Source organism: Anas acuta, chromosome 21 (genome assembly GCF_963932015.1).
Source record: "Anas acuta chromosome 21, bAnaAcu1.1, whole genome shotgun sequence".
Classification (NCBI taxonomy): domain Eukaryota; kingdom Metazoa; phylum Chordata; class Aves; order Anseriformes; family Anatidae; genus Anas; species Anas acuta.
In genome coordinates this window covers 2604167-2630827 of record NC_088999.1, presented here as the reverse complement: position 1 = coordinate 2630827, position 26661 = coordinate 2604167, and the positions used below count along the sequence as shown (strand labels likewise).

General features: G+C 45.5%; 1 protein-coding gene across 15 annotated transcripts in view; it reads left to right on the top strand.

Annotated features, from left to right (window-relative positions):
- Nucleotides 1-26661, top strand: part of HIVEP3 (HIVEP zinc finger 3) — a 304681-nt gene that overhangs the window by 89195 nt on the left and 188825 nt on the right. The window lies entirely within an intron of this gene.

The window sequence follows — 26661 nt, the reverse complement described above, 5'->3', positions numbered from 1 at the left end:
TCCTGGCTGCTAGGAGGGAGGAATCAAGAGCCTGGTGGTTACGGTCCCATTGGGACTGCAGTGATAGCCCGGAGGATTAGGCGGGCTTTGGGGGAGCTGGAGCGAGGCCAGGAAAGCTGCACGTGGCCTAAAAGCAGGGGGTGGGCTCGGCAGAGCCTCAGGCTTTTGGGAAGCACGTGGTGTTGCTTGAGTGGTGGGCCTGTGGAGTCGAGAGCAGGTTATCTGCTTGGAGTCCGATTTTGATTTTGTCTTAAAATGGCCTCAGCGTTTAATGAAAACAAAACGTTGCAGACATTCCATTTTTTTTTCTTAAGTTTGGCTTCATTGAAATAATCCACTGCTATGAAATTTCTCTGAGTATCATCAAGGGTTTGCCGTACTTTAAATGAAATCACCGTTATAAACATTAGACGTGCACAAAGAGGGAGATCTGTCCTGGGCTGGAGTAAAACTGCCTGGTCAGCATCCCAGAGGGGCCATGCATGGCCACAGATGACAGAGGCTTCTGCTACAAGATTCTCTTTCTTTTGGCTTCAGAGAATGAAGATGCCTCATGTTTGTGACCAGGACCTAGGCTCAGGAGAAGCAGGTGTTGGTTTGGGATACTTCTGTGCACTTTGACCAGCAGAGGATGATGCTCCAGAACAGCCAGAGCACTTTGTGCAAGCACAAAGACTCAAGAACTGTACTTACTCTTTTTTTATCTGCTTTTGATATTTTATGAGAAATCTACCTGAACAAGACTGCAGGAAAAAGCTGAAATTGCCACAGGAAAGTGTCATTTTATAACTTTCCATCATTCAGTACTGCAATTAATGTGTCCGTAGGCCATCTGTAGTTGTAAATTCACTACATTTATTAATTCACTTGGGAGAATTTGAGCATCTGATGCAATTAAAAAGCTCGTGTGCCAAGGTGCTGCTGTCTTTCCAAAGAGTTGCCAGTCCAGGATGTCAGGTCAGTGAGGCAGTGAGAGCGCCAGGCTTCATCAGGCAAAGTTAGCAACTTGTTCTGGACAGTAAAAACTTTTACTTATTTATTTATTTTTTTCTTTAATAAAGTACCCACTCTAATTAAAGAAGTGCAACCTGTGTGCTGGAGAAGGAGCAGTTATTATGGGAAGGCTTTTTGGATTGGTACAGCCTCCAAAATGTGATGAAAGGATTTTGCTGGGGCAGAGCACAGCCGAGCGATACATGCAAGGGGCAGGACAGGCAGCCCCCACGCCTCGGTCTGCACATCATTTAAGAGGCAGCACCAGTGGAGGTTTGCAAACCTCCAGGTGACCGCTGTCCCACAGCTATTTCCCCGTGTCCCTTGCCCTTTGGGCTGGAAGCCAAGTCCTGTCTCACTGCTGTGCTTCCCAGAGGGGATCATTAATGCAGCTCTGTGTGTGCAAGCAAGGCGAAAGCATGGAGAAAGCACCAGGAGAAACATCTCTGCACGAGTGCCTGCACCCATCCCGCATTAGCACGTGCTATGGGATGTGTCGGCAGCACCTGGAGGCTGCCAGCCTCTGGGATGCCCTTGGAAAAAGATGCCGGGGAGCAGGCAGGAGCCGATCCCACAGATCTGTTCCAGATTTGTTGCCTGGTTGTGTAGCTGTTACTCTGCCATCCTTCCTCTGCGTTTCCCTGTGGTTATTCCAGATTGTGTCATTTCTTTCACTTTTTTTTTTTTTTTTAATTTATTTTTTAAATATATCTTCCTTCCTTTTCTTGTGTCAGCAAATTGAATCCTGAGCTCCAAAGGCTCTGGCAGATGTAGGATTCAAGTTTTCTCCCCCTGCTACTCAAATAGGTTAAAATAAAGGGCAGGAAAGAGTGAATTAGGTATTTGGGGTTTCAAAACGGATGCCTCTAGTTTTGACTGTCCGAAGCCTTTTGCACTGAGGAAACTTATTCCTGATTTTCCAGCTCATCCTGGTGGGGACCTAGCTCGTGCTCAGTTTTCCCACTGTCCCATTCATCCTCTCACATTGTTGAAGCTGGCCCAGGGCGCGCTGCTCTCCCACATGTGAAATCAGGTCCACAGCTGTCCATCCCCACCGAGAGACCCGATCTGGGTGCCTGGTGTCTCCGAGCCATCCGTCTGTCCTTTTTATCTGGCACTCACAGCTTTCCGACCGTGTCCCGGGGCCGTCCTGTGCTGCAGCTCAGCAGCTGGGATAATTCAGAGGCTGGAGCCGCCTGCCGCTGCTGCTGCAGAGGGTGAGAGATTTAAAGGCTGTTTAAAGGTTTGTTTCCTACTGAAGTTTATCCAAAAGAACAAACCACCGCCAAGCTGCAAAACAAGCCGAGGAATGCTCCGAGCTGTTTTTCAGCCCTGGCTCCCAAGGGTGACCACAAGCCATCGCCATCCAGGGGCTGATGATGGGTGCTTCTGGTTTTCCCCTTCCTATGGGGATTGGCCGTGAGCCTCATTCCCCAATTTCCATGCAGGCAAAGACGTGGATTTTCCCACCCCGTGTGTCAGCAGAGGGCTGGGCTGCTCTCGCAGGTGCCATTTTTTCTCTGGGTTGTTGGAGAGGGGGTTCCTGGTTCGTCCCCAGTGTCCCCGCTTGTGCCTCCCTCCTTGCACACGCATCCGGTGGATTCATTAAGTGAGCTCTGTTAATTCGCAATATTCAGAATACAAACGGCCCCTTTTATAGCTGAAGTCTCTCTTTTTAGCTGTTTTTTTTCATGGTTTCCAAAGCATCTGGTGCCCACGAGTGCGGTCGCCGTGCCCACACATGGCAGGAGGCAGCTCCTGCTCCCTCCCTGGGCTGGCTCCATCCATCGCTCCCCTCCGTTAAACACAAATTGTGCATCTATTTCCTCCTTTCCCCTCGGAGTGTTTGACAATTATTACTGCGATCCTTCCTTCATTGTTTTTGTTTATCCATCTGTCTGCAATTTTTGTAGAAGCTGCACTGCTTTTAATTAATGAGAAATTGTTGTTGTATTTGCTGTTCAGCAGTCTTTATTTCTTCAGGATCGGGGGGTTTATTCTTCTGTTAGTGAGCAATTTTGAGCTAGCCTTTTCCAGCACAAAACCCACTCAATTCAGAGTAGTAGTAATTTTAGGGGGGGTTAAGCATGAATCCTTGCACAGAGCCCAGGCAACAAACCTCTATTATTTATTTTTATGCTGCTTGTGGCTGTAGGGATGTTCAGCTGTCTGAAAGCAGGAATGTCTCCACGCATTTGCAATAAGCCCCAGGTTTCAGACCCCTCCAAGGGCAGGGTTTGAGCTCAGGGCTCTGTGGATGGATTCTGGTGCCCTTGTCCTTGCTGCACGGATGCTCACTCCCCATGGGCTTTGAGCCCCGTGAAAACCCTCTGCTCAGCTGCTGTGCTGGTGCACGGGGAAGAGGTCACCCTGTGGTTGTCCTAAAGTCGATGCGGCCCCAGTGTTGGCATTTAATCCATCCCAGAGCTTCCCAGCCTACACCCAGTTTTGTTCCTCAGGGAGGATGAGGACTTTGAACCGAAGGGAGATGCTTCCCACCTGGTGAAATCTGGGATGCCGGCTGCCATGCCCCAGGGCATAACGAGGCCGGTGTTTAATTAATACCCAACGGCTCTGCAGAGGCACCTGTCTGCAGCCTCAGGGTGCTCAGCTCGTGGTGCTGTGGGTGCTGACCTGCTCTGCCAAAGGTGAGGGTGCTCAGGGCTTGGCTGGATCAGTCCCAGGCTCTGTAGCAGAAGTGGCCTCAGATTTTTCTGCTCCTGTCCAGGGTCTGACTCATTAATTTCCTCACTTACTGGAAGCATGGCTTATTATTGCAACATTTTAATAAAATCAAAAGCCAAAACCAAATATTGACATCAAATTGTCTCAATACTAAAAGGAAAAAAATGCAGCATGCTGTTAGTGATTAGGTTTGCTGCGCTGTGTTGTCTTTCTTTGCCTAAAAGCTTGCTATATCCTTCTGTATCCCGATTTTAAAGTGATCCCCTGTCGCTCCTTGCTTTGGCTTTTGCACGGAGTTTGGCATTGTCTTGTCCTACACTTTCTTTGGAGCATCTTTTAATGGCAACTGTCAGATGTTTGCAAAAAGGACAGTAGCGGCACCTGCCCTTGTGTTCAGAGAGGGGAGGCTGAGCACTGTGCTCCCACAGAACCAGGAAAGTCCACTGCTGATGAGGACTCAGAACTGCACTGCTAGATGTTGATTATCCTGATCACTACCACTTGTTCTTTTTGTATTCAAGTCAGATTTCTGTACTAGCAACTGCAGACTTGGCAGTGGTTTGTTTTGTCAAGTGGAGGTAATTGTATTTAGTGATACGTCTCCTGCAGCCTTTCTGTTTGCCTGCCTAATTGAATCTGCTTGTCTGCATCCACCCAACGGGGGCATTAGCAGGTTGTGTCTCTGGGAGCCGCGGTGTGTTTCCACCACCCTCCGAAGCTGATGTGTGTGCGAGCTTTGGGCCTGTTGCTTGCATTGCTCATGGCACAGGGCAGGTGCCTGCAGGGACATCAGCTGAGCTGAGCTGCTGCGGTGCAGCATCGCTGCCTGCACGTGGGGATGCACGGCTTCAGAGGGGCAGACCAGATCCCAAAGCAGATGTGGGTACCTGGGCAGGTCTGGGGCAGATTCAAGGATCAAAGCGTGACCGCTTTTTGATTGCAAGGAATGTACAGGCTAAAGGAAAGAAATCTCTGGTTCTGCTGTAATTCCCAGCAGATCCGGGCACAGGGGCCAGCAGGGTGGCCATGTGTGTTGGCTTTGTCACCTGGTGGGCGAGCTGAGTTCATGCAGAGAGAGAGAGGCAGCAGGAGGACTGCTGTGCCATCACTGAAATAAGATCACCCAAAGTTTTAAGCAATTTTGAGCCAGGAGAGTCAGGTGGGTGCTGCTGTTAAGATGCAGTTTCAATATGGGGCCCAGACCACAGAATCACAGAATTTCTAGGTTGGAAGAGGCCTCAAGATCATCGAGTCCAACCTCTGACCTAACGCTAACAGTCCCCACTAAACCATATCCCTAAGCTCTACATCTAAACGTCTTTTAAAGACCTCCAGGGATGGTGACTCCACCACTTCCCTGGGCAGCCTGTTCCAGTGTCTAACAACCCTTTCAGTAAAGAAGTTCTTCCTAAGATCCAACCTAAAACCCCCCTTGGTCAACTTTAGACTGTTCCCCCTCGTCCTGTCACCAGGCACATGGGAGAACAGGCCAACCCCCACCTCTCTACAGCCTCCTTTAAGGTATCTGTAAAGAGCAATAAGGTCGCCCCTGAGCCTCCTCTTCTCCAGGCTGAACAAGCCCAGCTCCCTCAGCCGCTCCTCGTAGGACTTGTTCTCCAGGCCCCTCACCAGCTTCGTCGCCCTTCTTTGGACCCGCTCAAGCACCTCAATGTCCTTCTTGTAGGGAGGGACCCAAAACTGAACACAGTACTCGAGGTGCGGCCTCACCAGAGCCGAGTACAGGGGGAAGTTCTCAGTACTGAGCTGTACGGGAGCTTCTCCACCACGTGTGACCCTTTTCTCATCTCTAGCACAGAACTGCACCGGGAGGGCTAGGCTGTGATCTTTGCTGGTCTCCCTGCCCGTGTTGCTCATCTGTTGGATCCTGGTCCTGCCCAGTGGCATTTAGATGGCACTGGCTTTGTGCCATCCTACGTGAGTGGCGTTGGCTCAGGAGAGAGGAATAAGACCTCACTTAGGACTGAGTGATTAAATACTGCTCATTTTGAGGGGAAAAATGCCAAATCAGAGCTTTCTCTTCACTGAAAGCTCAATGGCCTCCTTCAGCTTCCACCTTTAGAAGTTTCATGAAAAACTGATCTGAAAGTTATATGTAAACAGGCTTTCCTGTTCAAATTATGGTTGAATTTATGCCGGTAACATGCTTTTTGGGCAAGTCTTACCTCTTCTGTGCATATAAAGGTTTCAAAATTGGCTTCAGTAGCACAAAAATCCTTACTGCTGTTACACCCTTTGCAGTGGGAGCATGCTGCCTCTGTGGGAGCTGCTGCCCCACGTTATCAGCAGAGCTGTCTGCTCAGGTTTTATGATTTTTAGGCTTTTTGGTTGCCCTGGGGGTGAAGGGAACAGGAGCAGATCTGCAGAGCTGGCTGCTGGTGAGCAGCAATGATGTACAAGATGCAGGGGAGAACCCGGCTCCCCCCTTGGGTGCTGGAGGGAGGCACCCAGCCTTGGAACCATGAGGAAAAACCCTTTATCCCTGTAAACTCAGATTAAACGTTTGATCCCAAAGTAAAGAAATGCTGACAGCTTTTGCAGTGCGCCCTTCCAGTTACTTTTTGGAGTAAAAGCATGTTTGGACTTGGACAAAAATTTCCAGTCTTTGCTGTGGTGAGGGGCTTGAGCCTCCCCAGCACAGACGGTTCGCTTTCCAAGGCTGTCATTCTGGCACTATTTTTATTAGCGCGAAAATTTGGTTTAAAACGGTTTTCGTTGACATACAAAGTCTGTGCGTGGTGGTAGAAGTCCGCACTCCTGAGCATTTTTCTTGGAGAGGGCCGCTTCCAGGAAGCTGCGCCTGCAGCCCTTGCTCTTCGTGCTGAAGAAACATTTTCCCTGGTAGAGTTGTGTCTTTTATAAGGCTTTGCTGTTTAACTGGGCTTCTTGAAATAACTTCATATGGTGCTTTTGATGTGGGAAAGGCACTTCTGTGATGATCCTATTTATATATATATATATATTTTAGCAACTGGTTGGGATGATTTGCACAGTTTTTATTTTATTTCTAATAAGTCCGGAGAAATAGCATTGCCACAATCAAATTATTTTTGTATCCCTATAAGTAAATATGAAAAAATATCATTATAAAGTCAGATGGGTTTCAAGGGGCACAAAGGGGGATGAGACAAAGTGAGGGGTGAGACTGAAATCTGCACCAAATCCACGTGGATGAAGTGGAAGCGTCAGAAGTTTCTAAAATTTCTGGAGGCCATAAACATGATTTGTATGGCAGGGTTGGTAGAGGGGTTCTTTTTCTTCTTCATTTACAACGGAGTTGCTTTATTTCATTTTTTTTCTGAAATGTCTCGTGTTGTAAGCATTTCACTATATTTATACAGCAACTGCTACAAGATATATATGTGAAATTGTGGAGTTATATATATCACACCTGTGAAATCAACCCTTTCATGAATAATTTATCTCAGGCTGCTTGGCACTTTGTGTAGATTATTTTGAACTCACAGAAGGTTTTTCACAAAGACTTATAAATCCAAATTATTATTATTATTTAAAAAAAGCAGTTCAATGCCAGCAGATAAAGCTGTGTGGGAGTAACAAGCAACTAGCCATCACATGGCACTCTGGTAGATGTCACCTGCAAAGAAGTGGTGACAACGGTTACCTGTGGAGAGGATAACTCTGTTTTTTCCTCTTTCCCCCCCCGATCTTGTCCCACCAGTGCAGTGCTGTTCTCCAAGCCTCTGTGCATCATCACCTGAGCACTGCTGCAGTTTCATTGCTTCCCTCCGCCAGTTTGACCCAGAGAGCAAGCCTGGGATTGAACACTGCATTTTTAACATCTCTCCAACCTATTGCATGTCTGTTTTCTGTGGAGAGCTTTAATGGTGCTAGAAAAGCAGTTTTCATGGGGTCTTGCTTGACTCAGAGTGGTTCCTTGGGGTCCACACTCTTACGCTTTGGGAGTGCACTTGCACCAAGGGCTAGGAGTGCCTACAGAAGCCTTTTGCACAGGTCTGAGGATGTTTCCTCTGTGTAAATACCATCCTTGCAGTGCATCAGCAAGGCTGCTGTGTGCATTGCAAAATCACTCCAGGCCCATCAGTTTGGATTATTTAGGTTAATTCTCAGGGTGCATCCGTTCAGCCAGAAAAACTGAATAAACGCAGGACCTTTGTTTCCCTGACACAAGTTTTGGAGGTTTTTAGGTGGAGACTCTGCATTGCTTTGAAAGCTGAATAAAATTACCAGTGCTGCTTTGTGACCGGGATAAAGGCAGCCCTGGAGGGAAGATGCTTTCTGAATGCTGCCATGAAGGTGGGGACACGATGGTGGTGCTGAGCGAGGTGGTGGCAGAGGCCCCCCAAAAGCTAGGCTCTTCAGTGCCATGCGAGGAGTAATTGATGGCTTCAGAAAAGAAGTATGTAGTTAAAAAATAAAAATTAAAAAAATAGGTTGTGCTGCTGGAAGAGAGCAGATCTCAGCACGTATATCAGAGGTGTGATCGTGTCACAGCCGTGTCCTGGTCCAGCCTTGGAGGGACCTCCCCGTAGCAGACAGTCGGCAGTCGGCACCCGCTGCCAGGATGCTCCCAGGAGGTTTTATCAGTTCGGGGTGCTGGGGAAAGTTCTCTTTTACATCCACACACATGCATAATCCTGTAATATTGTTGGGTCCGTTAGGTCTCTGTTGTGCCAAGCCGGTGACTGTACAAGTTTGTCACGTGTTGGATAAATGACTTTAAAAACGTCCCTTTGGTGGCTTTTGATTTAATTGGTGGTGTTCGCCTCTTCTTCTTGTGCTCAGAAATGATCCAAATTGAACTGGTGCGTACTGTTCTGCTCTTAATTTGCACTCCTGCCCTTGCTCTTTCTCTTCTCCGTAGATTTCAGTGAATGTATCCAACTTTCCAGCTGCTTTTTGCAAACCTTGTGTGTGGGCATTAGAGCTATTTGGAGTGAGGCGCTCTACATCAATCCCTCCTGGAAATGTTGTTTCTTCCCTTCTTTGTGCCAAGTAGGGTGTTTGTGTCTCTGCGGAAGGCTGCCCCCCTAGCAGGACTGCAGGGATGTTGTACCGTGACCCATGTTGCTGAAAACGCTCTCACAGCTCCAACGTTTTTTGAGTTATTCGGAATTCCCCAGACCTGAGTACTTGGGGTCTCTGAGCTCGTAAGTGCATTGGCTTGCAGTGAGTGTCTGGGCCTGTGGACCCATCCCTTGAAAGTGATCTCCATGCATAGTCCCTACTGGCAGTAGAGAATATGTAGAGATAGAGAGCTGAACAGGGGGTACAGACTGCCATTGATCAGGATCTGATAAAATTAGGAAGAAATCTTTCAAATGCTATATTTCCTTAGATATTCCTCCTTCAATAGTCTGTAAGCTATTCCTGCTGATGATCCAACAACATCAAGTTTTATTGAAGGTGAATGAAAATTAAACACAGCTAAAGTTTGGCCATCCTAATTTTGTCTTTACTTTTATTTATTATGTTCCAAAATTAATGTACAGGAAAGAAAAGTTAAATACTTGGTGAGAAGCAGTGATGTGTGCAACACGGCAGGATTTAAATTCTGTCATACACAGAACTTCATATTGCACTTAGCATTCAAATTTGAATGCAAAGTAATTTAATTAATGAAGTATTTAGTAGCATCATTAATAGGCTGAAAGAAAGGATAAATGGCACATTAGTTTAAGTTCCAAATGAGACAAAGCTAGGAAGTATTACAGATCAAATGAGACAAAGCTAGGAAATGTTACAAACAGCAATAATGGCAGAAAAAAAATTAAAATGAATCACAGAAACCTATCAATATGAGTTACAAACAGAGAGAAGTTACAAAGTGGAAAAAAATATAAGATAATGTAACTAGAAAAAAAAATCCAACCATATTTGTTGAAAAGGAAAGAAGCACTTGAAAGGCAGCAACACCAAAGACATGAAGAAGCAACAGGCAATAAATCAGACCTCAACTTAGAATGGGAGTGAAAGAATTAAAATAAAAACAATAAAAATTCAGCAAGCAAAATTTGGTTAGCTTTTGCTAATGTCTGGTAAGGGTTGTTGTAATTGTCTGCAGTTATTTGAAGCATATGGATGCAGAGGAGAAAAAGTGTTGTTTCAAGATTAACCAAGCTGTGGTAAGTAGGAATGAGGAGATGAAATGAAACTGTCCTCCTCTCGTCAGCTGACGTCAAAGGGTAAAGTATTTTCCCAGAAAGGAGGGGATGCTCACCCTATTGCTTGCTGTGAGAATACTGGAAGAAAAGTTTTCTGCAATATGTCCAGATGGGCAGAGGAAATAGAGGAGGTTATCGTCAGGTATGTGTGAGCGTGTATGGGGATGCGCATATGTTTATACATCTATATATGCATGCACCTCCGTATAAATCTGTCTTTTTTTCTGACTTAAGGCATGAGTTGGTTTCACTTAGGATATATATATATATATTTTTTTTTAAAGAAAATCGAGGTAGAATCTGGGCCTGCTCTCTTAATTGGTTTGATCCACCATAGCTACGTTAAGCTGGTGTTTGCAGTCTTCTCTTAACATACCCAAATCTGTCTGTTATGTACTCAAAATCAAAGCCTAGTGTGTTATCTCCCCCTAAAAGACAAACTGAAGTGCTGTCCCACCTCCTCCTGCACCCGTGGCCCTGGGACAAACTGGTACTCCACTGGGTCACAGTGGAATACTCCTGGCCTTGCTGGCTCTGAAGATGTTAAGGGATTTGGGACTGTTTTCCCTCGGTAAGTCAGTATTTTGCCATCTGCAATCTACATTTATGGAGATTATTATGTTCTTATTCTTCTCCTTCCTTTTGCAGTCCTCACATTTGATCTTCCTTAGGGGCACAACAGAGCTGATTTTTGCCCACTGCTTGGTTGAGCTGTGGTGGGCTAAGCTGCTCCCTTCAGCTCCTAGTCCTTTTATTAAGCAGGCATAGGAGAGGAGCAATCAGAATCAGAAGTCACACTTTCTGCTTTATTCCTCCTTTTTTTTTGAGAAGGAAAATAAGCAAAAGAGGGAGTTCAGCAGCAGTGGCCATGACAGCAGCCCCAGCTGCTCCCAGCTCACATTTTCTCCCCCCTCTTCCCCAAGACAAGACTACTTGTGGCTGTAATGCTGCCTGAAACAGTATCAGAGTTTTTCCTACAAAAACTCTTCTCAGCTGAAAAACAAGGGAATAAGAAAGACCGTTAAAATAAAACCCCTAATGCTTTATAGAGCAGGGTTTTTTTTTTTTTTTCATTTCTACATTAAAACATTTACAAATATGTATTTTGTTTCTTCCATGCAACCAGAAGGGTGAGCCCAACTATTAAATGGCTTATAGGAATAGGGTCTCATGAGCTTTGATATGCTGGTTCCTATTTTTTATTAACATTAAAGCCCTTGAAAGAGCTGGGTGGAATTAGAGAGACAACTTGGTGGACAAAATAAAACAAAATCAGCTTTTCCTCCTGGTTTAAATATTCCCCAACATGTCCCAAGCCATGCTGACAGGGGGCATGTCAATGCCAGGCATCAGTAGGGAGCTGCCCCAGAGATGCTCAGGGGCTGTGCTCTGTGCCCCTCTTCCTGCAGCAAGGAGTGGCAGCCCAGACAATCCCCCGAGACGCTCAGAAAGGGATTGGTGAAGCCTGTCATCTTTAAGCCACCTGTAACGTGGATGTTTGGGTTTCCAGGCAGAGCTGCACAATTAAGCCATTGTGCAGCGGCTCCTGCTAAAGACGAGCAGCCATAAAGCTTCAACCGAAAGAATACCGTAGAGCTTTAGAAATGACTGTAATATTCCCAATAAAGGCTTGACAGGTTTGACACTGATCATTTTGCACCTCTTTGTACACGTTTTCCTGGTGCTGCTCCAACCCTGGCTGGAGGAGCCTGGAGAGTAGATGGGGAACAAGTTTTCATCAGCATCGCTGGTAATGTAATGCTCTGGTTTTAGGATAGTCCCTTCCTGAGTGTTGGCTGGAGGTTATTAGCCATTGGACTGCAAACTGGGCTAAATGTTTATTGCCATCCCAAGGAGGAGGACTGCTAAAGGCTCTCCTTCAGCAAAGCCATCCTGAGTTTTCAAGCTCAGAGATGTGCACAAAAAAAATAGTGTTACTGCATCTGTGTTGGGAAGGAAAATAATAATAATAATAAAAAAGTTGTTCTGGTTCCCTTTTTCCCATTTGTTGCCATTTTGGCAGGGCCGTGATTTGCTCCTGAGCTGTGAAAAATGCTTGTGGCAGGTGAGGTGCAGCAGAGGGAAGATTGGAGGGTCGGGGTCTGCATGGGGAGCTCTGAAGGGCAGGGAGGGAGAGGACGTGGGGCAGCTTCTCACCAAGAAGTCAGAGCTCCCCCATCTCCGCAGAGGGAGCGGGGACAGCTGGTGACCCTGGTGCTCCTCGGCTTGTGGAGCAAATCTGCAGTGTCCCCCAGCTGTGTCACCATGTGGTGACGCTGCCACCCTTTGCTGCTGCTTCCCTCTCCCTTCTCTTCCTTAATACTTCCCACAGATGTTGGACAGGAGCATCTTTTAGGGAGACGTGGCTGTTTGGGTCCCACTCTGCCATGTCTAGGGCAAACCCAGGTTTGGTAGGTTTTCCCTTTCTCATTTCTAATTTCTCTCTGTTTGCGTTAATTACTTCACGGCTGTGCTCCAAATGCATATGCTTCCACTGAATAATTTTGAGGTCTGTTTGCTGCATGTGGACCAGAGGGAATTGCAAGACCAGGTGAGGGAAGTGGAAAGAACCAGGAGCATGAATTGTAATGCCAGAAATATCTTCATTGAAGCTTCAGCAGAGATCTTCAAATGCATTCTGAATAGGCCATCTGTCAGCTGAAACATGTACCTGTCCGGGGAGCCACAGCGAGTGGCTAGGGTGGCAGTGAGGGTGTTGATTTGGGTTTATTATTTTCAGACCTTAAATGCCTTCTGGATACTTTCCAGGCTCTGTGATGGTGACTCCACAGCCCAGCTCCAAGGCCAGAGCACAGGGCAAATGATGCTGTAAGCCTTCTTTTCTTCTGCTTCCAAACAAAATAGACCCAGTATAACATTTATTTAAAAAAAAAAAGGAAAGAAGTAGATGTGAGATTTAAACCCAGAAGGTGATCCCAGAAGGGAGGGATTACTGTGAATTTTACCCTCTGCAAGAGGATGCCCAGAGGAGCTGGGGTGGTCCTGGTGGATGCCAGTGAGTTGTGAGGATCGCTTGGGTGCCATTTCACTAATTAGACTCGCCTTCTTGAATGCCATGCAAAATGCCCAGTTATAAATTGAAGAGGAAACTTTGTTCTTTAAGAACCACCCCATGGCATCAGCCCCTTCTGGGAGGAGGCACCGCCCAGGAGATGCAGCCCTTCCCTTGGGAGACTGTTTTAAGTCTAGCTGAGTATGGGAAGAAGACAGCAGGAAGAACGGAGTGTAATTTAGCATATCTTTATCACTCTCCAGTGCTTGCCAGGGGCTGCAGCCTTTGCTGCACCACAGGGAAGTGTCGGTGCCACTTCTGTGCTCCCTCCTGCTCCTTGGCTTCTGCACTCGAGTGTGATGGGTGGGTGCATGGTCATTAGTGCCTGATAAACGTTGCACCGCAGCTGCTAGCAAACAACACGCAAAGTTCTTCCTCTCCTTTTCTTGCATTTTATTGAGAGGCATACCTCACACGTTGGCGAGGGGTGGAAAAAAATCCATGGTGTTTATTGCAAAAAGATGCTTTCAAGTAAATTGTAGTTTGGAGGTGAAGGTTTTTGGATTCTTTACCATGTAATAAATCTTTATCGGGTGAGGAATCAGGCCCTCAGAAGGCAGAGGGCTGGTCTTCTGGCAAATATTTCTGTGAGAGATTCTTACAACTGCTAATTGAACAAAGTGAGGTCTCCTGCACTGGAAACACAACGGCTGCTCTAATTGTGCTACGTGGTCCTTCCTGAAGGCAGCTCCAATCTCCTGGAGTTCCTTGTACTGATGCTGGCTATGGTGTTGGTAGAATATCTCCAACATCTCCCAGTTGTCTTCCTGTTTGTTAGAACTGGAGTTGGATGTGCATAATGCTGGCTTTTAACTATATGCCTGCTTTTTTTTTTTTTTTTTAGTTTAAAGCCATTACACCTTGTACAATCCTGAAGTTCACATCTCATTCCAGTGGGTTTCCCTGGGGATGTGGGAGAATTTTCCCTCCTCTCCATCCCTCCTTCCATGCCTGCTGTTGGTGCTAAATTGGTGGTGCTTGTTATGTCGATACCTTTCATTTTTGGGACCTGGAGAATGGTACCATGTGGTCATTGCCTTCTTGCTAGGACTGTTGCTGTCTGCCAATAGAGATTTTGTGTGATAAAGATTATGATTATTATCCTCTGGGACAAGTCCTGTGCATAAATACCATTTCTGATACCATATCCTTCTTGAGGAACAAAATAAGCTAATAAATAAATAGTGGTGCTCTGATGCAGGTACAGAGGGTGTGAGCTGTCCTTCCTCCTTTCTGTTCTCTCATTACAGTTGATTTTTCTCTCAATTTTCTTAGAAGCTGTCAACCTACATAGCAAGACCTTCACTCCTCAGATATGAATTTTTCGTCCTCCCAGCAGCAGAGGTTTGCCTGGCTGGCTATTATGGACCAAAAATTACTTTCAAGCCCAGTGGCTTTCTCGGTATATTTAAGATGCTGAGCTGTTATCAGTACTTTTTCAGTAAAACTCTCATTTCTATCACAATGTGATATTTTAAAAATAATACACTTGACATGAATTGTGTCTTGCAAAAAGAGGTTAGTCTGTTGGACTAACTTTCAGTTCAGATTCATGGTTCAGTTCAGTTCAGTTCATGTTTGTTGCTTTGTTTTAGGCTCACTGCCACGGTTTTGTGAAGAATATCTGGTGTTGGTTTTGCTGTTTTATTAATGTCTGGGCTTTCGGTAGGGCAATTATTAAACAGATTGCAGGAGCTGTCTGGAAATGTGGTGTTTGGTGAGAGTAGCTTTAATTTTTTTTTTTTCAGCACCTTAATATATATGTATCAAAAGCAGTGTGCAATGAAATTGTTTTCTGCTCCTGTGGATTGGCTTCAAGTTGAATTCTCAGCTCTCCTAATTGCACATAAAGTGGAGTGGAAGCTTCCTCTTAAATGTTAATAAGTAAACAAACAGATCATGAAACAGAAGAGATGTAAGGATAGGTTACTTACTTATAAATCTGATGGCTTTTAAAGCCAATCTCCCTACTTTTTAAGCCTGTCCACTGAATTTTGCACTCTAAAACTTCTTTACCAAAAAGGTTGTGAGGCATTGGAATGGGCTGCCCAGGGAAGTGGTGGAGTCACCATCCCTGGAGGTCTTTAAAAGACGTTTAGATGTAGAGCTTAGGGATATGGTTTAGTGGGGACTGTTAGCGTTAGGTCAGAGGTTGGACTGGGTGATCTTGGAGGGCTCTTCCAACCTAGATGATTCTGTGATTCTGTAAGAATTGGTATCTGAGCTGTACTGGTTCTGCAGCCCTGAAATTGCTCGCCAGCACAAACCAGCTGTGCTAAGTGGGACTGATGCTGGGCTCCTTCATATGAGGGATTTGTCACTGAAGTCTGAAGTTTGCCGACATCTCTGCGAGGTTCAGGCTACAGTCAGGGCAAGTCTGGGCTTGGTCACACAATTTTTGTCAACTGCTTCGGTAGCTGATGTCCCTCCCACCTGGTCTGTCCTGCAGTCCTGTAGAACAAGGCTTAGAGGTTGAACAAGGAGCTGAAGATTTAAGGACAGTTTAAGATTTTATTGGTATTGGTATTCATGCATTCCTATTGCTTTGCTTGCTATTACAGCTATAACTTTAGACTCTGTAACCCATGGGAAAAAAGCAGCAGGCAGGCGGTGCATCCCCCATGGCACGCAGGGGATTCTGTAAATGCACGAGAGCTTTCCTTCCATCACAGCAGCTCTCAGCAATACAAAATCCATAGCACAGGCTGTGCCTATATCCCTGCCCTACAAGGGAGGGGGTATTTATTTACATCACAGAATTAGCAAATGAAAGCATCAAATAATCCAGTTCTGCCAAGGTAAAATGAACTCTCGGCTGTAAATTGCTTCAAGGCACTCAAGGTGCTTTATTTGATAAATGAGGTTTTCGAGTGCTTCAATCTCTTCTGGGAGGCTGGTAGCTGGAGGTTTGGCTGCCTCGAGGTGCATTTTTAGCTGCCGAGTCACCAGATGTTCCTCTCAAAATGTGGCCCCTGGAGTTTGGGGGCCATTCATGATGATTTTGTTACAGGAGTTGCAAAAATGAGAACTCCCAGTGCCAGCACTTGTTGAGCATCTGACGTGAATTCCTTCCTTCCTGTTTTGGGGGATCGTGTAGGGGAAAAGACTTCCACCTGATATTGCGCAGGGCTAAGCAGCCAAAAGAATGGTTATAAAAGTGTTAATGGTAGAGGAGGAAGACTTTTTTTTTTTCTCCTCCGCTGCAGCTTTTAAGGTTTGAAAGCATGTGCCTTGATTTTAATATAAAGTAGCCATTGATGTGAGATGCCACGAATAAAAGGGGCTTTTCTTTTTTTCCTTGGCATCGAGTCATTGTGCAGGGAGTTTCGTGGCGGTGCATTTGTGAATGCATTTTGGGGGGGAGGTTGCAAAGAGGCACTGGCAGCACACAACCCACATAGATTTGTTTAGAAAACATCCCATTTTGCTCTATCCATCTTTTTAATGTCTGCTCTGAGTGCCAGTCAAACTTCTGTCTTTTTTTTTTTTACCCTCACATTTCTTCAGTTACACCCATGTGCGTCTGATAGGACACTCTTATGGAGACAGGAGAGAGAGAAAATTCTTGCGTGCTGTTCTATGCTAACAGCATTGCTGAAAGCTGCATTGTTTTAGTTGTACTAGAGAATGTTGTACAATTGCAGCATTTTGTCCCATCACCCTCCTTCATATAAGTACTGATGGTAATTGCCCTTTCCACCTGTTGATGGCAAGGTGACGGGCGAGCATCGTCCTGCACAGTGAAGGATTGAGGACCTGGGGCTGGGGAAGGACTTCTCTTTTGTAGCTCCAAGGACAAGTGATGATGATATGTGAGATGCCCTACCCCAACTCTGCAGGAAAAAAAATATTTCTTAACAAAAGTATTTCAAAAGTGTAACATTTAACTGGAGTTACCATCTCTAAAGCTTGCCCAGCAACAAGCTGCTAGGCAAGCAATGCTCAATATAATATTTTAAGCATGTTTTTTTTGGGAAAAAGACATCCTTTCGGGGAAAAGAAGGGAGGACCCATTGACCATCACTTCCCATTCCTTGGGCTTGTCCGTGCCTGTTTTGCACGGCTCTTAACACCCTCGTGCAGGCTGACGGCCGTGTTGTCGCACTGGACTTTGGCTCTCTGCATCTGTTCCCTTGCAGGCGCGTTGTTTGACATCAAGATGTTCGTGTGTCTGCCTGCCTAGCTAATATCTGTTGATCTTTCTGGCTCTCTGCCTTCTGTGGTGGGGAAATATTGAGGCTTAATGGAAGCTTTGCAGCTGACGGCTAAATGGGCTTAATTTTGACACTTACGTTTTTTTTTTAAAGCAGAAATAATGCATTTGGCTGGCAAATGCTATAGCATTTCTTGTTTTAATGCTATCAGCAATTTTTGTGACAATTTCGCTGCTCAGAAATGTCAACATGTTACATTTCAACTCAGTGTGGAGAAATGTGTGTTAAACGCCGAGTGCCTGTGTTGTTCGTTCATCCCTGTAACTGCCCTCCACGAAGCTGTGTGGCCGCAGACCACTTCTTGCATATCTAAAACTGTTCCTATAAAGTGTTAGAAGCGACTGGCAGAAGTCGGAGTGACTTTCCTGGTCTCCCCAGGACAGTGGATTTGTCATCTGCAGTGCCAGCACACCACTTGTCAGTCCGAAATACCTCTGCAAAGACTGTTTCCGTGCCATCAGTGGATGGCACTACACCGGCGCATGTCTGAAAATTAATGCAATCAGATGTTTGCTTTGCAAAAATGCAACTTTTCAACGCATTTTGGGGCATGTATGGAACTTTGAATCAAAACCCCCTCCAGGACAGTGTTCCTTGCAGCTGTTGGCCAAATGGCTGAGAAGCACTTTGAGCATTAAAGACCATTCCCTTTATGGATAACCAGTGAGGAAAGCACATCTGAGCCAAAAATACTTCCCTACTCCTAAACCCTGTGACGTGAGTAGTGATCATAGAAGGGGCAGCGTTTAACCTCAACCTATATCTCTGGAAAAGAAATTCAGCTCCTGCCTTGATCCCTGAGGCCATGAACACCACGTCAGGAGCATTTGCCATATCCCACAGCATTTCCACCTCCTTCCTGGGCTGTCCTGGGAGGTTTCTCAGCTCCTGCTCTTGGCCAGGATTAGAATCCTGTGCGATAGGAGCAAAATGCCTGGGAAGGTTAAAATTAAGTAAGAGCAGGTAATGTAATAGAGCTTGGTCAAAATATTGAGAAAGTCACCCTAAACTTGGCAACAGACCCTTAATAAACAAACTGAGATAGTAACAGAACGTGCTTGTTTTATTTTCACAAGCAAATAAAATATTTTTTTGAAGAAGTTTGCTGGTTTTAGGCCTCAGTGGAAGGATTCGTAATTGCTGGTTGACTGACTGGGTAAACAGAGCCTTGTGCAGCTCGGCTGTAATTGAGGGTGTGTGGGTCAGGCCGTTTAATTGCTGTCTCCCTGCTTGGAATAGAAACCTCTCCACAGCCACGGACTTGCTCTGTGCCTGATTGAGTAAACAAATTGTCCGTCAGCGAGGTGCCCTGCTGGCCCGGGATGCTCAGGGCGAGGGGAGCAGCCTCGGTCCTCTCCCCAAAACCTAGGTCTGAAGGGACCTAATTAAAGTCCCGAATGAAATTCTGCATAGGCTAATCATGCTCTCACTCAAAGAGGAAATTAGAAAGCTGGGAAAATTGAGGCTGGTAGGAATGTGGGAGTCCCTGTCCCATCTTGGGGCTCAGCTCCATCACAGCATCACTTGGAGCACCTGTGGGTCCTCCGGGGCTGCTGTCTGCCTGCTTTGCTGGTGCTCCTCAGGACATGCAGCATTTGCACTATTGTGCTGTAGAAGTCCAATAAGTGTTAATATTTTCCTACCAAGGTTTCCAACAGGATTTTAAAAGAAAATGTAGCTGTCAGCCTGCTTGTGTTGCTGGACTTCACAATTGGATTGTGGCTGACTGCTTACAGGCTCTGTGAGGCTTCTGATGTTGATGTCATCTGGAAAGATGGTTCAGCTAATTCCCAATGTGTAAATAAATAGAAAATAATATTTTTTTAAAAAAAGACATCAGGATGTGTCTGTGCTTACTTTTCCTATCTGCTAAAGACTAATTTCAATACCTGCTTTGTTCTTCTTATCTTCTGCACTGTCACATTTTACGGTGCATCTCCGTGTCCTGCGGGGCATCTCCTGAATTTCTCACTGTTCTCTGAGATCCCCGTTAAACCATGCTTCTCTGGTGTTGTGTGGGAAAAGCAAATTGAAAGAATCTGGAATAATGAAGTCACCGAGCTGCCATGCTGCACAGAGGACACGGAGCAGAACCATCTTTTCCTAATCCCATAACCCGCGTGTACTCCACGCTTTTATTGCCCTTGCTCCCACTGCATCACAGCCAGGTTCACCAGTGTGGTCTGGCTGCTCTGCACATCTGTGCTGCGAAGCGATTCCAAGCCTGGCCAGCCTCACAGCTCTGCCAGTCCCTGGGACAGCGTGGCGTGGCCAGGGCAGGCTGGTGAAGCTGCTTTTTTGGACCGCGTGCTCGTTGGGGGAGAGACAGTGGATTTGTTCAGCGTACACATTTCTGACAGTGACATACGAGATCAGAGAGCGTGGCTGGTTTTCAAGATTCCTTCTAAGTTGTGAGCTGAGAATTCCTGTTTAGAAACGCTATCCAGCAACTGGAAAAAACAATATTTGCAGTATAAAACATTGCAAACCCCGATGAGGTGGTCCGAGGTTCGGCACTGCTCAGCCAGCACTGACTGAGATTTTGCTGCACAACGTGTTGCTTTTCAAGAAGGTGCTGTTTATCACAGCCTCCGTTCATTTGAATTAAGCAGGGTCTTTGAGAGCAAGCTATTTCCTTGTTTAATATACACACCGAAACTGCAAAATTACTCCAGAGCTCAAACTTGTGGACTTGAAAATGTATCCAGCAGAGAAAGAAAATTTTCCACATGAGGAATAGTGGCTGCTTGGTTTCTCCCCTCCCTTGATGGGTTTGTGTCTGGGCATGATTTCAGTCCTTCCTTCCTATTTAGCGGACCAAATGTTCAAGTGGGTGTGAAACCTGCAAGCAAGAAAAAAAGCAAGCAGAGAGCAAAATAAGCACGGCACTGCTTCTGTGACACTGCGTGGTAAATTCTCAGCCTGGCTACCTCCAGGAAGGGCTCCTGGTGGCAGCAGTAGGACACGGAGGAGGAGTGGGAGCATTTCCAAAGGTACCTCGGTGGGTTGGTAGGTCAAGACTTTCAGTCTGTGTGAGGAAACAATAGTAGAGGAGAGCAAATATTCCTGGATGTTCCCTGCCCCAAATTATTCCCTCTTGGGTGTATTTGGCCAGAATTTTGCTAAGGGCTCTGGAATTTTGGGGAGGGAGCAGAAACTGTGCTGCTCTTTGACTAATGGGGCATCTTCGGGGCATACATGAAATGCATCTGTTGTAAGGCTGGATGTCCTAACATATGGAAAAACATGTCATTTGGTTGGTTTTGTGTTTGTTTGTTTGTTTGTTTGGGCTAACCTTAGAGAAGTGCCTTATAAATAGTCTTTTAAATATTAGCTCCCGGTGCGGTGAGAGGGACGAGCCCAGCAGGCTCCAGGTTTCCTCCTCTACCCTTGGGGCTCCTGCAAAACCTCATGAAAGAGCAAGCAGGAGGAGAGCAAGCCAGGATGTTTTATTGCCAGGGACCCAATAGCAGCTTGGGTTTGGGGAATGAGGAACATGAAGGTCCATCCTTGGTCTCCCTGGCTATGGCTGGTAAACGTTTCTGAAAGGTGTTGGGGAAGGTGCTGCAAGCCAAGGAACGCCCTGGAGGGGGTTTCTGCAGTCCGAGGGCATAATACCCTGCCTGTAAGTTTAATGGTTTTTATACAGTAGTTGATACACTTTTTAACTTGAAAAAGGAATTAATTTCACCTAATTTAATGGTCTAGGAGTTGGGCACCCGTTCAAAATTCCCAGCAGAGCTGGTGATTAGGAGCAGGAGGTGCTGGAGGGCAGATGAGCCCTTCTGGCTCCAACACTGATCTCAGGTGGGAAGGTTCCTTCGTGCTCCTCCACGGGCCGTGCAGGGATGGACACAACTGATCGGCACCTTCGGTTTTGAAATAGCTGAAGTCAGACAAATTGACCTCAAAGGGAAAACAGTCTGCCCTTCCCCAGATTGGTGCAGTGAGCAGAATTACATGCCTTTATGGCACTGAGCAAGGAAAAAAAAATCCCAGATATTAATGAACACCAGATTTGCCACACGAATGAGCAGGATTTTTGTTGCTTGGTGAGAAGAGGAAGCAACCATGATCTTTTTTTCAGACAAAACCCAAATTTTAACAATGGGGGGGGGAAAAATGCCATGTGAAGTGCTCAGCTCTTGGGAAACAATTGGGAAAAAAAAATCTGAGCCACTGGGTTTTTCTAGTTTTTATTTTATTTTTTTTCTGCTTGTTCTGTTTTTGATCCGGGTTACACAAGTTTCCTGTTTATTGCAAAGCGGGTGGGTGTCTGCATTTCGTACCTGAGCTGTTCTCCAGCCCCATGTGCTCAAGAACAACAGCATTGCATTAGTTCTGCATTGCAATTTCTGCAAGCTATTTAAAAGCAGAGTCAAGATATGTGCTAGCAGGAAGGGGCCAGGCACATTTTATTAAAGGCCACCTGGAGCCAGGGCAGACTTATCAATGGCATTCGGCGTGTTCGGTGTTGGGTGTTCTGACTTTTTTATTTATTTAGTTTAACTTCACATTTTGATGCTGGCCTAGAGTAAACACGTTACGATCATTTTCTCCTTGTAGTTCTGGTCAGAGCTGCTGAAAGCTGCTTGGCTGAACTTTTGTGACCACCCCTGGAAGAGGCGTTGCTGTAGCTGGGTCTCCGATGCCTTTTTGCCTTGCTGGGAAGGCAGCTGAAGGGAACAGTCCCAGCATAGCTTGGGCTTCTGAATCTGACATAACACGTGGGGCAAGGAGCCCATCCCAGTGTTTGGCAAGACAGTGCTAGACAGATGAAGCTGCTGTCATTGACCCGGGCCACTGGAAGGTGGAAATAAATGTCTGGGCTTCCATTTAAATATTGTTGATTTTCTTCCCCGTGCTGATGTGTCGGATGTGTGGGACACGTGGTGAGCTCCACTCGCCTGCTTAATTCCCAGCTGTCTCGCTGTGCTGCCCGGCGTGCCTTCCGAAATTCAAACCCTTCTCTTTGATTACAGAAACACTTTGAAATTTTGCCCTGTCTGGGAGAGATGCTAAGGTTGACTTGTGTCTGCAGAGGAATGAGGAGAGATTAAGGATTTGTCAGGAAAATGCTTTTGCTTTTGGCTTATTTTTCTTCCTGGGTAAATAAATATCTTACTAGTGTCACCAGCTGGGGATTGCAGAGCAGAAGACTAAAAGCCCAGGAAAAAACATGGATTCTCCTAATCTTTTTATTATGCCATGACAACTTACAGAATACCTACATTGTGCATGCAGCGTGTGTCCTTAAAGAGCCGTTAAAATTGATTTCGCATCGCGGTTAAGCTGTCACTTTGTTTTCTTCTTGATTAAAGCTGTTTGGTCCTGTACTGCTTCCTGGGGGGGCAGCGCGTAAAGCATCAGCTCTAGAGGCAGCGTGGGACGTGGACACTGCTGGTTGGTGATGCGTTGATCCTGGGCTCTCAGCACTGGACTTCTTGCTCAGGTGGCCAGCCTGCCTTGCGTTTCTATCCAGGTGCTCCCTGGTGCCTTTGCAAATCACCTTTTGCTTCTGCCCGCAGTGTCAAGCGTGTAACTCCCATCTTTATTGCCATCGAGAAGACCGTGTCCTAGGGGGTTCTCAGCTCCCCACTGAAGTTTTGGCCTCACAGAGTTCTGCTTTCAGAAGCAGACAATGTTCGCAGAAGGTTTTGAGAGCAATTTTGGGGGTACTGTTCAATTCCAGATGCTGTCTCTTCTCCCCTCAAAGTTGATGACAGCTCTTCTTGCTGCTGTCGTAGGGCAAGATTTGGACCTTTAAGGAGCTGATGCTAACATGACTGAGTGATGTTTTTTCTGCTTAAAATACTGTTTCTTCAGTCTGAATTTCTCTCCTCTCCATTCTTTTGTCACTAGGAAGCAATTAAACTAAAATAGGGCTTTGTTTCTCAGGAATTTGACACCTCTGCCTGTTCCTACATCCAGCTTTCAACCTTTGTTCAAGGTACAATAATTGGTGTGAATAGGAAACAGCCCAAAGGAATAGGAGGTTAAATTTCATCATTTCGTCTGTGTTTTGGAAAATCCTGAGTGCTCAGGATGGGAAACACCTCTAAAATTCTGCTTATTCATTTCTCATTAAATTTCCACATCCATATTATGGGTGTTTTGCTGATACATCAGAATTGCTATGGCTAGTTTCACAACTCCATCAGATACTTTTTATCATACAGTTCATTACGTTTAATGGAGTTCTGTGGGAAGGCAGGAGATGTAAACTCCAGTAGGCTGCTCAATATCTAAATTAGGTGTGACCGTGTAGTTTCCCTGTCTGTTGATACTTCAAGGTTCCCTGTAAGACAGTTCTCATTTTTTGTTTGAGTAAAGCCTAAACAGTTTTTTTCTTTTTTAACAACTGTTAATTATCTGTAATCAAAGGAGTAAACTGGATGGACTAAATTCTACCACAAGATTGATTTTATCCTCTACCAAGAAATCTCCTGCTCTTTACCCATTTCCCAAACATGTGTGTGTTGCTGATTCATAGGTGACAATATTGGTTGTTAAATTACTGACTATTTTCAGGAGTTTTTGACTTTAATTGGTGTAGGTGGTCCAGAAATTCCTTCTCATCGTCAGATACTCGGTAACTTTACAGACCTCCTTTACTGTGTGTGCCACAGGAAAAAAAAAAAAAAAAAAAAAAAAGCTTCACACTGAGTTCAGTAGCTTCTCTCCCATTCTTTGGACTGATCTGGTGCACACATGCTCTTGAAGTAGGTTTGAGTCTTTTTGGAGCGGCTGTGCCAGCAGGAGCCCTTCCTTCCTCAACGCTCCATGAGAAGAGCTGCCGATGAGCGTGGTTCTGGGCAGGTCCCTCAAGCATCAGGAAGCAGGAGCACATTTGTTGAGATTCAGACTTCAGCAGATTCCACAGCAGAAGTATCTCAAGGGACATATAAAATGAATGCAACAAATACCGTAATTAGTGGTGTTGCTTCGGGCTCTCTGCAAACTCAGACAGCTCTTCCAATTCGTTGGTTTGTGAATTCACTGCCGCGGTGTCAATGGGCTGGGTTTGCCCGACCTGTGTTGTATCATCAGGGCCCTGGAGATCACCATCTTGGGGTGTCTCTTGCTTGTGTATAAGCACTTGGCCGCATCTGTCTCTTCCCACCAGGCGCATTTCTTCTTTGCCAGCAAACTTCTTGGGGGAAGGCGTGATTGTGGGAGCTATCCCGCCTGGGATCTCTGGTGCTTTGATAACATGAGTGTTAATTAATCCTGCAAACACCATCATTAGCTTTTTGTCTGGCTGTTCCAATCTGTCCTTAGCAGTAAGCAGAGCGACTGCTCAGTGCTCCCCAGTTTCTTCTCCCAACCTTTCCTTTCTTTCCCCAAGGGTCAGGTAGGTTTATGACTGGCCTGAGTGGCATTTCTTCAGACAGGAATTTATGGACCACACACCTTGAGTCTTCTTTTTTTTTTCTTTCTTTTTTTTTCTTTTTCTTTATTTTTCTTTCTTTCTTTTTTTTTTTTTTTCTTCTCTCCCCTATGATCCTCCCAGTATCTCAGTGCAGCCCTGAAGGGCTCTGTGTGTTCCGAGGAGGCCAGGCACAGATGGCCTCCTCCTTGGGGCCAATCTCCTGGGGCCCGTTGGGTGATGTTCCTGTCCATCTGCTCCATTGCACACAGCTGAACTGTGGGGTTTCCCATTGGTGAGGACGATGTAGCCCTTTGTCCTTCTCTATATAACGCTTCTTGGGGGCTACCAGAAAATAAAAACCCACCTAAAGCAGACATCTCCCAACCCAGCATGGGACCTGGCCCTCATGTTCTGCCTTGAGGTCTTCCCATGTTGAGCCCACCACCGTAGTGCCAACACCAGTGTGGAGCTCAGCTGTCTGCACAATGGCATAATGAGGAATACCCTCTCTAAAACACTGTGCAGTTTTGATTTTACTGCTTCAGATCTTTTGGGTGCATCGTGCAAGTTTTGTCGCTCGCCAACTGCGTTACTACGAGTGCCGCCTGATCAGCATTTCTGCTGCCTCCTGGGGGCCTCCCTTTGGTTGTGGGATGCACCTTTTGATATTCCCTGATTATCTTATGGAAATGAGTCCTCCTGAAATGGACTGCTACTTTCTCTTGCCATGTTTCCCAGCTGTCTTCCTGGCCGATTTTTATATCCCATTGCCCCTGGGGCTCTTCAAAGGCTTCTTTGGAGTCTGAAATCCCTGCGTGTCCCTGAGCCGAGAAAGCCAGAAGACCGTACCTGGTGGGTCATTATGATTTACTCTGAATTTTGACGCCTGGTGTGTTTTCTCTCATGCTGGCCTTGTGTGTAACACAAGCCGGAGTGCTCTGGGCCAGCACTGTGTTTTTCTTTTCTTTTCCTTTTTCCTTTGTTTGTGTTATGCTTGATTTGATATTCAGACCTCACTCAGTGCTCTTTGGCTGCTCCTTCTGAATAAGAAAAATTGTTTCAAGAAGATTGTGGCTCTGGGTTTTTCAGGTGAATATATTGCTTTCCTCATTTTAAAAGTGTGATTTGAACTTTATCAAACAGAAATCTCCTTTATTTATTTGTAAATGTTAGTAAAGGAAAGGCCTGGTAGTCATGTGAATAATCCAGCTGGCCTTAAAATTATTTGCTTGATAAAGATAAGTGTTGTTGCTTTTGAATGTTCAGTATTTTTATATCAATAATTTTTTTTTTTTTTAGAATAATAAATTAAAAGTGAGATGTCTAGTGTATGGTGTCTTCTAGCTGTCAGAAGTAGCTCAGCTGAAAATCGTATTTTTCACTTTAAGGATACTTTAGTTGTTTCTGGGTGTGGATTGTCCCTGGTAAAACTCAATTTAACCCCATAGGTTCCCACCGATGTCATCTGGCATCATTTTATCCATGATTCTGACGTTCCTTCACAGCCTCTGCTTGGTTTTTAAAGGTGGATTTGTGGAAGAAATATTGTTATTTGGTTTCCAAGATAGCTCAGTTATTGTTGGACAGAACGAGATCCTAGGTCTCCCAGTCTGGAAAACCTTCAATTATCAGTGACATGTTCACTTTTTTTTTTCTTTTTTTTTTTCCTTCTTTTTTTTTTTTTTTTTTTTTTTTTTTTTTTTTTTTTCTTTTAGCCTAGACATAATGTTTTACTTAAATGGGCTTCATTTGCTTGGTTGGTTGATTGGTTGGTTGATTTTTGGTTTGTCTCAGCACACTGACTTGCTTTGCAGAGTGATAAAAGGATAAAAGTAAGGCAAAGTTAAGCAAGCTTTGGGACTCGTACTTGGATCCACATGCATCAGTGTGCTGGGTTGGAGATGAGAAGGATGTGACGGAGATGTGGCTGGGAGAAGAGGTGGAAGGGCTGGTGTTATTGCAGGGGTTTGGTTGTTGCTTGTGGTCTGTTGGCTTGTGAAAGCCCTGGCAATAGCATGGTATGTGCCTGGAAGTAATGAAGCAGCAGGGCAGCTGACTTGCCTTGTCCTTCCTCTTGTGGGTTTATGTCAAGAATGTTTTGAATAACCAGCAGCTTAGGAGCCAAGCTTTCTTGTGCATTCATTTCCTGGGTTTTCTTAA